Here is a 16,672-nt window from a genome sequence, read left to right on the forward strand (position 1 = left end):
AAACCAAAAGAAATTTGGTCTACATTATCTATCAGTAATATTTTTTAAGACAAAATATACATAATGTTTTTCTCTCCTTCCTATCTCCTTGCTAGTCTTAAATGACCAGAATAAAACTGCTGCTTTGCAAACCCACAGGCAGAGTATTGCTTGCAAGCATTGGGCATGATGACTCTGGGGTCAGGGGGGAGGTTAGGGCAGGTTTAGAACATGTGCTGTGCCCCCAGGACATCCCAATATGTTTCTGTTCATTTTTTCTTGCATATTTTTTATAGTAGCATCTGTTTGCTGCATCTTGGACATGAAGACTGACAGTAATTCCCACGGGTTAACATCACCCTCTTTGATGCAGGTAGCTCAGGTGAAGTTTTAGTGTTAGACTTGGCAGTGTTGGGTTAACAATTGGACTTGATGATCTTAGAGGACTTTTGCAACCTAATTAATTCTGCTTCTGTGTTCATCATATGCACCAGGCCCATTCAGAAAGAAGGAAAATTGGTCTTTTATACTGGTTTTTTATCCCTCTCATGCCAGCTCTATAGCAGTTAGTGCAAAAGACTCACATATGCTTGAAAAACTGTACTCTTATTCAAATATCCCTATTTTCTTTTCCATCTAAGATAAACTAACTTTATGTTTTCTTCTTAAAATTAATCCCAGTGATACTTCCTTTCCACCTGGGCTTCCAGGTTCCTCATGCCTTTCTCCCAGTCAACTCATTCATCTGTTCCATAGCTCTTTCATCTCTTTATCTGCGCTTCCTTATGAACTTCTGACTAAGACATTTGCCTGGGAAAAAGTTGAGGCTTTGACCCTCTATGCATTACTAATATTATTACTTAGTAGAAATACAATGTAATAATACCTTGCAGTGATATGATGAGCCAAGGCCCCCTTTGCCTCCAGAGTATAGTGTCCTCTGCTGTCTTCATTTGTTTGGTCTTAACTCAGAAAGCTTCCGGGCTTTCTTTGGGCTAGCTAAGGACTACCTGGAAGGAAGCTCCCTGGTCATAGTTCCTCTTGATCTCAGCAGCCCTAGGCCAGTGAGGGGCCAAAGCTGTGACCCTCTCCCCTAGGATGTCCCCAGATGTCATGGTCCAGAGCTCTGTCTAACCTCTCAGAACTGACAGCCTAGGAAAAGCTGCCTCACACCTCACCATCTCCTTCCAGACAGCCATAGAGATCATCCTGTACTTACCCAGTGCTAACATTTTTTTTCCTGATATCACCTCTGTTTGTTTCAAATTTGCTTCCAGACTGGGATGTTGTGCCAGTTCCCCTCCCAGGAGGAGTCCCTGGAGGCACTAATCCACCTCCTCCCATCCATCTTTACCTGCCTGCAGCCCAGACAGGGAAAGCAAGTGAGTTACACAGGGAGAAGCAGAGCAGAAATTGCACAGTTTCAGACTCCAGGAAAAATTATGCACACAAAAGCTGCCAATAAAGCGTGGGCTAGTCCATGCCGCTTCCATCCCCCTAGACATTCCCCTTTGAAATTGCACCCTCGCTCCCTTCAACCGTTCACCCCGCAGCGCTCTGATTTCCATGACACTAGCACTGTATTGCTTTACATCTAGGACGTTGAGGTTGCAGGAAGTGCTTTGTACCATGAAGAAGTTATCTCCACTTGACTGAAAGCTTTCTGCAGCTACATATTGCATCCAGTGTTTGCAGTTACTGATCCATTATTTGTAAGAGGGACAAATCCTACCCTTTGCTTTTCAGCTGGCTGAATATTTAACCTCCCTTCATTGAAAGAAATCATGACAGCGTGAAAGATTTCCAACAATTTTCTGGTTTTATTTATTATTATTATTATTATTATTATTATTATTATCACTATCATTGTTGTCATTTTGCATCTGCTCTAGCTGGGACATGTAGAGCTTGTGAAGCCAACACCACTCAGCACGGACGAGTTATTTTTGCAGCGATGCTGCAAGAGAAGGGAAGCATCTATTCCCTCTATCCTATTTCATTAAAAGGCAGTGCATTTTATGACTTCTCCACTCCAGCTGTAATGATTCAATGCCAGGTGTTGGAGCTTATTCTCCTCTCTCCTTTGCCTGCAGAAGCAAACCAGCGCTGAGCTGCAGAAGTCACAGGTAGGATGTTAATCAAAACCATCGGGAGCCAAAAGTAGTTCCTGGAGCAGGAAACTGAAGAATGTAGAAGATCATTATTTTACCTATGCATTTAGTAAACCCACCTACATCAGAGGATGTGGGAAAGAGGAAAAGAGTGTTATGTAATCAAGTCTAATATTAATGGCAGTTTTCCATAAAAACATAAATTCTCTTGGGGTCAGTTGCTATCCCTTTCCCTGCAAAGGCTAGTTGCAAAGTGAATGAAAAATATTCAGTTTCCATTATAGGTTAAAGCATACATGTGTGTCTACACGTGCATTTAAATGTGTTGCATGTATGCATGTACACAAGCCATAATTTTTCACAAACGTATCTTTCCTAAGACTACTAAATACCCTGGTGTGAGATGAAATATTTTCTTTAAATGATCATAAAAGGCGTTTCTAAAATGTCACCATTTATATAATTTTCCCAGCTTGCCCCACAGTTCACTTCAGACTGAAACTAATTTAAATTACTTTGTAGCTCCCAGCAATAAAAGGAATTTAGTAATTTGCAGTTCATTTGCCCTTGCTATTCTTGGAATCGGTATTTGAGGTTGTCCAGTCCTTTGCATTAGGAAGTGTGTGGAGTACGAGTAGCAGTCATGTCATGCCTGGCAGATTTTGCCAAGGAAATTATTGGGTTTTGAAGCTTTGAAATTCTGGGGATAATTGACGTGTGCTCCATTCCCACAGAATAGCTGCGATCCTCGATCCTCTCAGCGCCGGGCTGTGGATGAGTTTAGTGAACATTGTATTTCCCAAGTGGTGATTAAACTAACTTAATTAGGGAAGTGCCTTTATCCCAGCCCAGACAAAGGCTGCCCTTGATGGAGCACTGTTGAGAAAGCAGCTCTGAGGCGAAGGCCTTATGAACCAGACATGCAAAGGTGTCTCCTCCCTGGCCTTAAGCCTCTAGTGGAGATGAAATCTTGGGGGAAGGAAATAAAAAGTAAAAGAATGACCTTTCTAACCTTCCCAGATTCTAACCAAACATGACCCAAGCCTAAGCAGATCTCTTCACCTGGGGACACTCCAAGAGGGAAATGTAGGAGTCCCCTCAGGAGCCCCAACACTCCCAGCCTGCAGGCTGGCAGGAAGGAAATGAGCAGCCAGGCAAGTCCCCCACAGTATCCCTGAGACATGCCCATGGTCCCTCACTGAACCAGGGAGTCTGAGGCTGTCAAGTGCCCTTCCCATGCTGACACCCGAGGGCAGACTCAGAGAACTGCAAACAGGCACACCAGCCCAGCAGATTTAGATGACCTCTGGGGTAGAAGCTGTGTTTTTCAGGGCACCATCAGCTCTGCTCTGCTCTGCTCTACTCCCCAGGGAACCCACACCACCACCATTGGAGCCCTGAGCATCCACCACCACCAGATCATTATTATCACTGGGCCTTGCACAAATAATGAGAGAGGACAGTGTTCTCACCTCAGAATCTAGCTCCAGTGCTAATAAAAGAGAGGAGATAAAACACTGTCATTCAAATGAGACCTTACACTAATACCTGCAAACAAACTAGTCATGTACATAAACAATATTAGAGAGAAGGCATGGCTCTGGATATATCAGCTACTTCTTCCTGTGCTGTAGGGCTCTTTCCATTCTCTCTCTTACTTATTCAGTGTAAAATCATGGGAGGGAAATATATGTGTAAGGAACTGTTATCATATTGGGGTTTGTTTTAAAAGTGAAGGTCTCTTACCCAGCCTGGAAAGAGCTTTGTACTCTCAGAACTCCCCAATGTTATCAGAATACAAAAATCTGTATTCTCACTGTCTCCATAAAGCAAATAAACTTGTTTTTTCTCCATTTGCCTTAAACACATTTTGTTTCACTAGTTGCTCTCAAGCCTTAACTCTCAGCAAAGGACTGAACATGCCAGTCCTCTTTGCCTGTGCCAAGCACAGGATCAGGAGGTCAAGGCTGCAGGAGTCAGCAGTGCAGAACACTTTAGGTGGCTGTTGCTCAGTCTGACAAACACCCCAGAGCTCTACCCACTTTCTCATTATCAAGAGAAACCAGTTCCTCTATGGGAATTCTGGTCTATGCTTTCAATTCATTCGCTAATCTGACAGCTCTCTATGTCCTACAGCAGTGATAACCTGCACATTTGGGTTTCTGAGCATGAGGCTTAGTCCTGTGGATTTAATGTACCCGTATTTTGATAACCACACATGCAGAGAAATACTGGGAGTGAGACTGAGGAAGCAAAAAAAAATCTGTGGAAAGAGGTTAACTGCTGGCTTGAAAATGTTATCTTGGAGAAGGACATGTGATGGAATGTAGTTATTGCTTTTAGGTGAATTTAAAGCAAGAAAAGCTGCCATTCTTCCTGAATTTTTTCACCTTTTTTCATTTTCCCTCTCAAGAGCTCTCCCAGGGCTGGGAGTCTCTGTGCTGCCCATCAGCAGTCATTCCTGAGTGTCCAGCATGTCCCTCAAGTTACTGGAAAACAAAGGCTTTATCTTCCCATTGCATAAAGGTAATTTGGGACCAAGGCTTCAAGCAAACAAGAAATGCCATTAAAACAACTGTTGTGGATTGTTTTAATTTAATTTTCCCCAAAACAACCCAGCAGCAACATATGGCTCTCAGTGAGATCCTGCTATTACACAGTTTGGCAGCTGGGCTGACCAAGACATGAGAAGATCGGGCACTTTGCAAAAGCAGTGTGTATCAGCATCTCAAACTGGGGAAGAAAAACCAACCTCTGGGCCCAGTTTCTTCTCTGTATTGCTCTTGGCTACCAGGACTTAGCCCTTGGGAGGGATCCCAGCTACAGAAAATGTAAATGAGATCTTGCCACAGATAAAAGAGAGCTCCAGGGACCAAAGATAGTGAGTTTTATCAGTGCTGCCATTTCCATAATATGTAATAAATGTACCAGCTCACGACAAGACTGTGATAAGGATTTTGTGGGCTATTTCCTATCATGTAGAGTATAAGACTGTAAGTAATTATTGAATCATCCAGTCCAACTTCCTGGAAGTCATCAGTTACTGCACCCTGAAAATTTACACCAAACTGGAGGTCCTGGGGAGGTCAAAGTGTTCAGACCTGAAAAACAAAGCCAGTGTCATGGGCAGAGTCCCCTGCTTCAAGTACCCTGGTACTACACACCCCAGGGATGCTCCCAGCTGAACTAGCCTCAGTCTTCAGGGTACAGCTGAGGGCTTGGCTTTAATTTGGTCTGCTCTTCTAGCATTTGTTTTTGTTTTCTTCTGTTCTGAAAGAAATTTGTTCCCAGCTCATCATGTTCTCCCAGCTTGTGCTTACAGGCCTGGGCACAGCTGTGGTTACCAAAGTAAAGTCAGTGTTCAGTAAGAAACCTGAGTGGAAAACCAATTTTGGTGATGCGCTCTGAATTTCAAGGGAATTATATCCCAGCTAAGAGGAAAGGTTTCTTTTACTGTCTGACTCCAGTGCTTTCACAGAAATGGAGCCAGTTAAACAAGTACCCTGTGGGGTCATCTGCTTGGATTACATGCTCAGCTTACCCTGGTAATGTGCCTTGGCAGATAAGTATCTGATCATCTTTAGCTGGACAGCTTCTAGTTGCATGGCAAACTACCTTGCCAAGTGTGTTTCATATGATACTGACATGTCCTTTGCCAGTACATGTACTTTGTATTAAAGTTTCTCTTTGTTGCCTTGAGCATATCCTGATTCCCTCAGGAGTAAACCACTGTGCACCCAGGTGTCTCTTACAGCCCTGAAAATCAGTGGGTAAGGGATTTGAGCACAGTGCTGCACGGAGGAGGAGGTAGCATGAAAAAAGGACCAGGGGCTCCTGATGCTGAGCCACACAAGTTGCCTTCCTCCCTCTGACTCACCATGTGCCATGGTCTGGAAAAATCACTTAAAAATTATTTTCCCTCTTAGGCAGATGGGCAGAGATGCAAGTGCTTTTGCCCCTTTAAGACAGGTGCTGACTGCTGCCTTCTCTTTATCTATGGTGACTTATATGACACCTCACCCTGCACACCCCTGAGCTCTGCTGAGGTCAGGCCAAAAGGCACACGTGCCCTCATGCCTCCCATAATTGCATACCCCTAAAAAATAAACATCTCACAGAAAATAATATACCTTGTTCTTTGATGCTGAATGGGTAGCTGTGGCAGGAAAAATAGCTATTTCATTAATTCAGTGCCAGGGTGACAGGTGCCAAGGAGCACAGGGGAAGATGAGATTAGGTTTCTGACAGAGAAACCCAGAAGCTGCTCACTGTATGGATGACTATGAGTGATCCTGGTGGTTAAGATCTCATGGCAGTCAGTGTACATCTAGTGAATACCTCTGTAGAGCCCAGTGGTGTATTCAGCTGGTAAAATATGGCTGTTTCTACACAAGCTTCTAAGGTCGGTAGTGCTGTGTTGTGTTCTGCTGGCACCTGGAGCTGTTGGAGATGCAGCAGGACATCCCAACAAGTATCCATGATCTCTGCTTTCTTCTGACCTTCTGGCAGAGCATCCAGCCCAGCAGAGCCCACTGTGAATCTCCAATGGCACCAAAAGAGCAGCCACTGCACACATCCTGTGTCTCATATTGAGGGCCTGGCCTTAAGTGTGCAAGCATTGCCTCAGCCACCACAGTTTGTTTTTAAAGAATGAGATTTCCTAAGACTATTGAGCTTTTGCTCAGAGACTACCACTTGACCTCTAAACAGTATTCTTGTGTTGGCATGTTAAAAGCTTCAGGAAAAGAATATTCATGAAAGACCTTTCCTGACAGATGGTTTCCTTATTAAGAAATCTGCCTTGTAACTCAGAGTTGAGTACTGCAAAGCTGAGGCTGACATTTGCACACCATGACTTCTCCTACCTCACTGAATGCTAGGTGATTTTTTGTGTGAATTGTTAAAAAAGCCCTACCACAGAAAAAGCAAATCTATTTACTCTCTGTGTACTTTCTGCACTAACCTCAGCTTGGACAGTAGGGACTAGTAAGAGCTGCTTGCTTTTCCTGCTCCAATTAACTTTCAGGTTTTAATGAGCTAGTTCTTGAGCTCACTCAGTCATTGCAGGGTTAAAAGGATTAAAAGAATTACAAGACATTTGTGGTCTCGATTGTTGGTGCTGTTATTTTAAAGCTTGCTTTAATATCACCTCAGATATCACTTGGGCTCTTTTTCAGGCTGGGATAGGCTGGGGGAATTGTGCTGCTTTCAGATCTGGCAGCTGCCAGCGAGGCCTCCAGTGTCATCCCCTTCCACTCTCACTTCCTTGTGGTTTCCCCCTGCACAATGCTGAAATACAGCATTTTGTTACCTATCAGAGGGTCATGCTCAGCGATATTGTCAAGCTATTAAATTCTGCTGGATCATGTTTGTGAAGAAGAGGATGTTGACAGAGTGGAAGCCCCATCCTTCAGCTATTATCTGGTATTCAGTGTCCTCCAATTAGTATGCACAATAAATCTAGTCCAAGACCCCCCACTGCTTTATGTAATTTCCATATTAACCTCACTGCTTCTCAACGTGTTCCTATTATTAAGCCATTTAAAGACTTCCCTTAATTCACTTCCCAGAGCTATGTCTCATTTTCCTTTTTTCATCTGTTTGCATACATTTCCAAAGGTTCACTTGACATGACGTCTGTTGTTGTTGGCTAATTTTTTAATTAAAGATTATTTCCAGTATACTTTCTTTACACCATCCTCCTCATGTGTTATCCTCCTCATCTCTGTCAGATTGCAATGGCTGGATTGAGAACTGATTGATTGTCATTTCATGTGTTCAAAAAGCCAACCCTTTAAGTCTGCCTTGGCAATTTTCAGGCTAAAATTGAGTTTTATGACAGTTCTGCTCAATGAAAAATGTAAAATTTTTCTGGTGTTGCATTGTATAATCTCCTCTGCTGCTCTCCCTCTCCAAGGGGTCTGGCAGAAGATAGTCAGGAGTGTGCTCCTTTCACTACACAGCCTCAAAGGCCAGTGGTTCTTAGCTCACTGGAAAAGTTGGGGATACAGATCCAAAGATGAAGCATAGGTTTTCAGGTCAAGGAAGGTTTAAAATTACTTGTTTAACTATAGCAGAACTAAACCTGTAACCGTGATAGTTTAGAAAAATACTGATGGAGGTGCCAGAGATTAACCACTGGGTTTTTGGTAGAGGTTGGATTTTATTTATGGTGGTATTTTGCATCCCTGAGTTGTTTTAAGTGAAAACTTATAGAGTTGGACTTGTACAGACTGGAGAAGAGACAGCTTTGGGAGAGCCCAACAGCTGCCCAGTGCCAACAGGAAGGTCATCAGAGTGGAGCCAGGGTCTCTGTGCTGGGGTGTGGTAGGAGAGCAGAGGTTGAACAGTCAGGCTGTTATGAGGGGAAGTCAGGCAGTGGAGCGAGTTGCCCCACAAGCTTGTGCTGGCTCCAGCCATGTGAAGGTTTTGAAAACCACGTCCTGAGCAGTCTGGTGTTGATCTCAGAGCTAATCTGACTTTGGGGAAGGCCCTTCTGGAGGTCTGTGCCAGACTGAGTTACTATTCCATGGCTTCATGAGATATTAAACGCTTGGTTTAAGTGAGATCCAGACACCAGGCAGGCCACTTGCTGCAGTTTCAAGACAGTAAGGACAGTGAGTAGCCAAGTGCCACTCATCTCTCAGCATAAATTCAGTCCCTGGCTCCACGTAGCCAAGCTGGGGATGAGGAGGCAGCAGTGTGTTACCATACACCAAAAGATGCCTAGAGCCACATGAGCACACCTGCTTGGCTGAGTGGCTGAACCCCAGGGCCTTGTTTATGACAGGCCATGGAAAAGATCTTCCCCAAAGTGGGTTGTGGAAGAAAAACAGGAGATAATGCTCTCCTGTCTCTCTTTTCTGCAAGGAGTTGTTTCACCCTATGGTGGTAGCTTGTGTGTAAGAGCGAATGTCCTTTGGCTTCTTCTTTTCTCAGCCACTTTTCTACAAGGCTATGTAGCTTTTCAGTATATTATACATTTTAAAAGCTGTGAAAAAACACAAAGAGGGAAAAATAATTGGAAAATAAACTCTGTGTCAAATTCCCCCCACTGTCTGAGCACATTAATGTGAAAATGTTCCAAAAAATTAAAGTAAGGGAAACCCCGATGAAAGGTTTATAGGAAAGGTATATAAAAGATAAATTATATATCTTCTTCCATTTTATCATTTCTGGCAGAGGAATGAGGAACCAGGAGTATTTATACAATCATCCACCTCTCTCTTTTCAGGGCAGGCTGGATACTATGCCATTGATGTATATCCAGTGTGTGAAACCCCTGCATTTTGCTGTCCAGTGCTCAAGAAATGCCCTTAATTCTCTTTATAAGTGAAAAACCTGATTTTGGTACCAAATAAACTATTCCTAGGATAGGGAGTACAGTGCAACACCAGCAGAAAGCCATTTATGTGGACTTCTGCATCCTAATCTAAACTCTTATATCAGAGGTGATTTTGAAATCCCATATCAGAAGGTGGAGAGCAGTGGACATGGGTTTCTTTGTGCTCTCAGTTTTCAAGAAAGGTCCTGGTTTGGATTTGAGATATCTGGAGAAAGGATTTCACAAATCTTGAATAGAAAAGTAGCATCTTTCCTCCATCCAGGGAGGCTCTGAAGATGTTGAAGTTATCCCAGAGCCCAGGGCTGGGAGGTGCTCCTGCCACTTCTCCCCATTGTCAGCCTGACCGGAGCACCTGGATGTGGGCTCTGGTTTTTGTGGGCTTGCTTGGAAACAGCTGCAGAAATACCAAAATGTGTCATTTCTCATCCAGGCCCTTCTTGCACACAGCTCCACACTCACAGCCTGGAGGGCCCAGCGCAAACAGCCATGATGGCATTGTCTTTGTTAGACTGGCCAACCCTCCCAGCCACAAAACAGGAAAACAAACCAGCCTTGGTTGCCTGGTCACTTGCCTGGCCTGACAATTGGAAAGGTCCTACACTCATGGTTGTATTGCCAACTGGAACATCAATGACCTCAGATTGTGGGACCCAAGGAGGGGCCGCTCAGTGTTACCCAGCTGCTGGTGGAAATCTGCTTCCCAGGGAGGCTGGCTCCTGGCTCCTTCCCCCTCCATTAGCCTTCAGCACCAACCTGATGCTCTCTGCAGCTATTAAAGGCCAATTCAAAAGTGGGAAATGTTTGACATGACAGACACAGAAAATGGGTCATTTTAAGGGATTTAAATAACTCTCCATTCGAAAGTCTTTCCACTTCCAAGTGGCTTTGGCCACTGTTGGCTGACAGGTTAGCTTGTGCTGCAGCTGCATCCTGCACTGCAGACCTTGCTCCTCTGGGAAAGGCTGGTTGGCTTTTCACATCCAGCACTTCCAGGCATTTCTGTGCTTCAGGCAGATGAGGGGAAGAGCAACCGTCATCCCTCCCCCAGCAGCTCATGTTCCCTTTTTATTCTAGATTATTAAAATAAAGGAGCATTTCTATCAGCTGTGGTAATCTGCTTGAGAAACAGATGTTTTTTGAAAAAGATGGAAGCAGCTTAAACATTTATGATGGGCTGATTCCTAATTCCCTGATTGAAAGCTGAAATCATCTTCATGCAACTTTGAAGAGGACGTGGTATTTGTCTCCCTAGGCAGGCAGCAGTCTGCAATAAGCCCCTGAGAAGGTTGAGTCTTTAAAAGAATTTATATCCCCTGGGGGGAAATGCCTCTGGTTTATCTACTATTTTTAAAAAGGGGGGAAAAAAGTAATTTCACAGAATGAATTGATTATGGAAATTTTTGAAATATAGAAGATATTAGGTTTGGTGACCAATGAGAGCTTACTGCCAATAGTTCAAGTCAACTTTCATTACCTTCTTTTCTTCATTTTTCTGCTGGCTTCTAAGAACTTCCAACCAATGTGAGGATCTAACTGCAAATTAAAGTGATATGTTGCAATCTCATTACAATAAAAATACATGTCAAGCTAACAATTGTACCAAAAAAAAAGTCCTATATGTATATGGTAGTTATAACTATCTCAGAAAAACATCTTTTGGACTTAGATGTTGTAAATTTATTTTCTTTTGCAAAAGTTGTGTGTGTTGCCTCCATCAAACACTGTCAAGCTTGTTCTCAGCATCTCTTTCTGACAACATGAATTCTTGTCTGTGAGGGCTGAATCCCATTTAACCCATCTCCATCACACATGTGAAGTGGAATGGTCTCTAGTTATGGAGCCAAACTTAAATAAAAAGAAGGAGCATTTGTTGATTTGTAACCAGTTTAAATGCACACGTGCATAATGTAGGGGAAAGGCTCTGGTAAAATAGGATTTAAAACAGCCATGTAAACCTGTTAGCACCTCCTTTTCCTGTCTGGATTTGTCCCAGCACTGTTGGCATTATCATATTGGAAGTGACGGAGTTACCCAACTTTGGGGGTCTGGCTTTCTGTCTCAGAACTAGCACAAGTGTTATTCATCCCTGTAAAGTAATTAGGAGAGCCCTCTGTCCCCAGGAATCTTGGTGGCTGGCTGTCCTGCAGAGCAAGTCACTGTTATTCTGCTGTGTCTGAACACATTTCAGGAATGCAGTGTGTGATTAATAGCACCTAGAGATGGCTGACAATTTTACAGTTTGAAATGGGAAAAAAAATATACCTTTACTTCCACATTTTCTTTGTTTTATTGGTGGGACTGATGCTTTTTTGACTGGCTACCTGCTTCAGCTCTGGGCTCATTTGATGGTGCAAGGAAATGGGACCCATCTCTCTCCGCAGTACATCCCCCTCCCTGCCTCCCCCTAGGAGTGCTCTGCAACTCTGCCTGCAGCACCCAGCCTGTGTGTGCTCAGCTGCTCCTACAAGAAAATGTTGGATTGCAGCAGTGTGGGAGCTCCTGGGCTCAGGGGCAGTCAGGCAGGGAGAAAACACAGGCAGGCAAAATGCAGGCAGGAGGCCAAGTGGCCCTGTGGGCTGACAGGAGCTGCTTGTGGTTGCCCTGCCAGGTCTGAGTGACAGCAGTGCCCTTGACTTGCCTACTGGCACAAGGGCACTGCATCCCCAGTGCTCAGTCAGCAACCCTCAGTGTCAACCTCCAGAAGATGTGGGGGAAAGCAATTTTATTTCACACTGGTCTGCATTGGGTTGGGGGTTTTTTCTACTTATGTGCCCACCCTGTGCATGCAGCTTCCAGCTGGATGTGGCAATGGGTTGCAGGATGTTTCCTAGATGGAGGGCTGCAGCATAGCATTTCCTCAGAAAACAGCCTGCTGCAAACACGTCAGACACCCTCCTCTGCCCTCTGTCCTGGTACCCCAAAGACTAAATAGAGTCTCAAGATGTACAGAATTATCTCTGGAGCCTTGGTCCAGTGTGCCTAACACACCACCGGTGGCTGTGTGGGAACAGCAGCAGTGATGCTGCTGCCCTGATCTCCCCAAGCAGAGTTGCTGCTGCAGTGTAGTGAGACACTGGGGCTCAGCCATCCACCACTGAGTGCCCTTTGCCAGGCTGGCCATGGGAGGCACTGCTGTCACCCATCATCTCAACCCACCCACAAAGAACCATGATAAGGACAGTTGCCCAATATGATGGTTACTGCAAGTTCATGCTCTGCACTGAGCAAGCTGTCTCTTCTAAACTCATCTGGGCAAGAGAGAGACTTTCCTTAGTCCTTTTATGTCTGAGGCTGCAGCACGAAATCCCATACAAGGTTAAGAAATCCTTTTTTTCTTCATGCATATAGTGTATTTCTTTGGCTTGAACTTTCCCCATTTAAATGCAGCCTGGTGAGTGCATTAAAAGAAAAAGAAAAAAAGAAAGTCCATGCAAAATGCTCCTCTGCACACGTAGTCCTTCCCCAAAGAGCAGGTGAGAGAGACAGCAAACCACATGTGACAGATGTTAGTCACACTGCGAAACACACTGCTGGCAGGAGCCAAGCCAAAAAGGCAGTCAGGGAACCCCTACAACATTGCTGCCTCAGTAGCTTCAGCTTCCAGGCAAAGATGCTGCTCTATATTGTGGTACATACACACACTACTTCCAATTGTATTTTCTTCTGCTGTTCGTGTCAAGGGAAATCAATTTTAGGGATTAATAAGATATTATTTACTTGCAGAAAGTGTATTTTTAAAATAGAAATTAATAATTTTACTGACCAATCTACAGTCATTTATATTTTGGTTGCTTATCTTGTGTGCCATACAGAGCTAGCAATTTCCTAACTTGCACGGTATTCTGTGCAAGGGTGTATTTTGGCTTCTGCTGCTGTGTCAGACTAATGCCACTGTTGCTATGGTAATGGTGATGTTTGAGTCTGCTTTGTCACCTTTGTCCTGCTATTTTTTTCTTTACAAACAAATTCATGTTGTAGAGGCCTGGAAAGCAGGCAGAGGGTTTGCTATGGAAGCTCAGCCCCTTCTCTTTTTTTTATTTATTAATAACAGATTTTAAAGCAGTGTGGCAATTTCAGAGATTAATAAAGCCTAAAAGCAGCAGAACTCATCAGATCTGCTGAAGCCATCCTCCTGTATATTAAATGTCACTGAATTATCCCCCTATGGCATACCACACATCCTGGTTGGGAGTACTGCAAGGCAGCCCATCTTAATTAGAAGATGCCCATTAGTATCAGTCCATCATCCTCCTGTGCAGTTTCATCCAAACTTTTAGAAATTCTCCATGATTTAGAAAAGTCTACCAAATTTTTATCAGCTCCACCATGACTGCCATCATTTTTTCGAGGCTGACTCATTTCCTGCTATTCTCTCTCATTCCCAGGTATCACTCTCAGGACCATGCTTTTACTTGCAATTAGCCCACAGTAAAATGCATTTTGCTTGTCTGGGTGCAGCAGGCTGTGTGATTCAGCCAGCCTTTCTGCTTTATTTACCCTCTTGCCTTTCTCTGGATGTTTTATCAGCAGTGATTTCTCATTTATTTCCACATCACTAACAAAGATGCTGGGGAGTAGCTGTGTGTGGCACCCTGAAAAGCCCCAGCAGCAACTTCTGCACCTGAGGATTTGTCTGTTTTCTTTGCTCAACATGTCACTCTACACTGGCATTTCCCCAGTGTGGCAAAGTGTACCAAACATGAAGCAAGGCAAAAGCTCCTCAACCAGCTCTGCTAGGATTGCTGAAGTTAAGCTGTTTTAAAATGTGGATCTCTAGTGGAGTTACTGCACACTGTCCTTGACTGCTGGTGGATGGACAATAAGTACTCCAGCATCCCCAACTTGGACTTGTACTTACCATACATGTGAAGCAAATTGGGCCAGAGCCCTTGTTTATTCCTAGAAAAAAACAAGGAGAAATGGTGAAGCTGGATTGCTCAGGTGCCCCAAATGCCTGGCACCCACACCTCCTTTCCACAGGACTATAGCAGCACATTTGGAGAGGAAAGCAAACCAGAGCTTGGCCTTTGAATGAAGGAATACAGTGAATCCACCCCATAAAAAATTATGAATTCATCCTGTTCTGAGGAAAGGAGGACACCAGTTCCCTTTGTGGGCAGGAGAAGAGGCAGTTTCAGCTGGGGGTTTGGTGCTGGGTGGCTGTGCCAGCTGGCACACAGCTCTGGGACAGTGGCGGGCTGCAGTTAGCCTCTAGTTAGGAGCATGGATAGCTTTGCCAGAGCAGCCAGCATTGCCTATACTCTCCCTGAGCCAGGGCTAGAAATCATGAAGGTCTAATTCACTTTAAACTTTATTTTGTGCCAGGAATTGGCAGTGTTTTCTTCTGACCCATGCAGGCTTCCCAGCCACGAGACCTTCCCGTTGGCATAATTTCTTCCTCTGTCTCTCTGTGTTGTGCTACGGTAGCAGGTAGCATTGAGGGCACAGCATTAACACAATGTGCCTGTGGGGCTGCAGCCCACAGATGGGTATGTGCCTGCTAATAAACCTCCTTTGCCCCTGAGATTCCTTGCCTCTGCAAATATAAAGGGCGGGATGACTTTCTGGCAGAGGGTCAGGGCCCAGGGTATCCCACCCATACTACGTACCAGTGGTGGGGAGCTTATTATAAAAGAGCATTTATCATCCCCGAGCCGTTCATTTGAGGCAAATTGAACAACATGGCAATTACCCCCAAGGTGCCCAGGGACCATTTGTGGTCTCTTGTGTACAAATGATACGATGAAACTGTTTTGGAAAGCAAAAGAAAAAAGAGAGTCTTTATGTCCCTCACTATCTCGAGGCCTTCTCGCTATCTGCAGGCGGCGTGGCTGCAGCGGACTTTGATGTTTGTTACACGTGCAGCAGAGGCGTTGGCGGTGCCTGCTTTTATAGCACCAATACAATATTAACTGCAGCAATTTAAGATAGCCTGTAAAGAAATCTTGAGCAACTGGCTAAGTCCAGAGATACAGTTGCTGTTGCTGGTGTGACATTTCGTCCTAATGGGATCAAGGCCACGGTCTGCAATCCTCCCTGCCTCTTCCTAAAACATAGTCGGCAGCTCTTAAGCAGTGTTTGTTCCTCAAGGACTCATAAAATCACCTTTTAAGATGAGGAAAGGTAAAAATCATCATGAAGTTCTGGTTTCCAGTAGTTTCTGGTTTTTCTAAAGCTTTCCTGAGGAGAACTGAAGGAAAACAAGGGTTTCAGCAGAAGTGGCCCCTGCTTTTTCAAGGATGTAGAAACCAAACAATGGTAAAAAATAATTAAAAAAAAAATCACTCTAAATAATTACTTATATCACTGCATACATGACAAATATATCAACTGTGTTTTGTCTTCTCTGTCATTTCTGAATAAATGCCAGGATCATGAATATCAAAGCTATCAACACCACAACAGCTTTATTAGACTCAGGCCTGCCTGCATCTTGAAATGAAGGTTATCTTTAGGGGAAAAGAGGAGAAAAAAATCTCTTAAAATCCACCAGGTTTTGGGAGGCTTTTTCCCCTAACTCATTTGTAGCTGTACCCTGGCACAGGAAAACTAGCAGAGAACCCAGTTTCTCCAGATGGCTTGCTGAGTGTACTGAGCACCATCAGCAAGCAGAGCTTTCCAGCCTGGTGAGCTGCATAGGACAAGAGAAGGTCACAGGGATGGCCATGCTGGGGGACATTTCTACCACTCCTGCTGCAGCTGGTCACCCACTCCTGGCATCAGGTCACCCACTCCTCTGAAAGTCCTCCCATGCTGCCTCTCCCTGTCAAGGTGGCTGTGGCTGGAGGACCCAGCCACGCTGAGGGAAAACCACACACTCACCAGATAGACTTACTTTTCTTCAATCCTTTCTTGCTTGTTTTTCCCATCCAGGAAGGAGTAAGTCATGTTTATTATTTGTTTCAGTTATTCCTCCCTTACAAATCAAACAAAAAAAGTCGACAGTTTTGTTTCACCCTATTTGCTTCCTTAATGCTGAAGTAATTGTTGCTGTGGATTTCCTGCCTCTCAGTGATTGACATCACAGAGAACAGCTACCTGGCAGGTAGGCAAGATCTGTCTCCTGGAGGTTAGATATGGTGTTGTCTGCTTCCCTCTGCTTTTTGTTTGCGATTTTTCTTTTCAGAAGGGTAAGGCACTGTTTTGTTCCTTTCTCACCTTCTCCTCCTTCAAAGATGGACTGAAACTTGACCTCCTGATTGTTCATCTCAGATGCTCTCAGGAAAGCTCTGAGTGG

General features: G+C 44.3%; 1 long non-coding RNA gene across 1 annotated transcript; it reads right to left on the reverse strand.

Annotated features, from left to right (window-relative positions):
* Positions 1-1,818: 1,818 nt before the first annotated feature.
* LOC132324309 (uncharacterized) lies at positions 1,819-16,393 on the reverse strand. The gene is made up of 4 exons (XR_009485569.1): positions 16,258-16,393; positions 14,294-14,334; positions 10,910-10,968; positions 1,819-2,159 (listed from the first exon to the last, which is right to left on the reverse strand). It is a non-coding gene; the product is annotated as an uncharacterized LOC132324309 (long non-coding RNA).
* Positions 16,394-16,672: the final 279 nt, after the last annotated feature.

This window comes from Haemorhous mexicanus, chromosome 2 (assembly GCF_027477595.1).
Source record: "Haemorhous mexicanus isolate bHaeMex1 chromosome 2, bHaeMex1.pri, whole genome shotgun sequence".
Classification (NCBI taxonomy): domain Eukaryota; kingdom Metazoa; phylum Chordata; class Aves; order Passeriformes; family Fringillidae; genus Haemorhous; species Haemorhous mexicanus.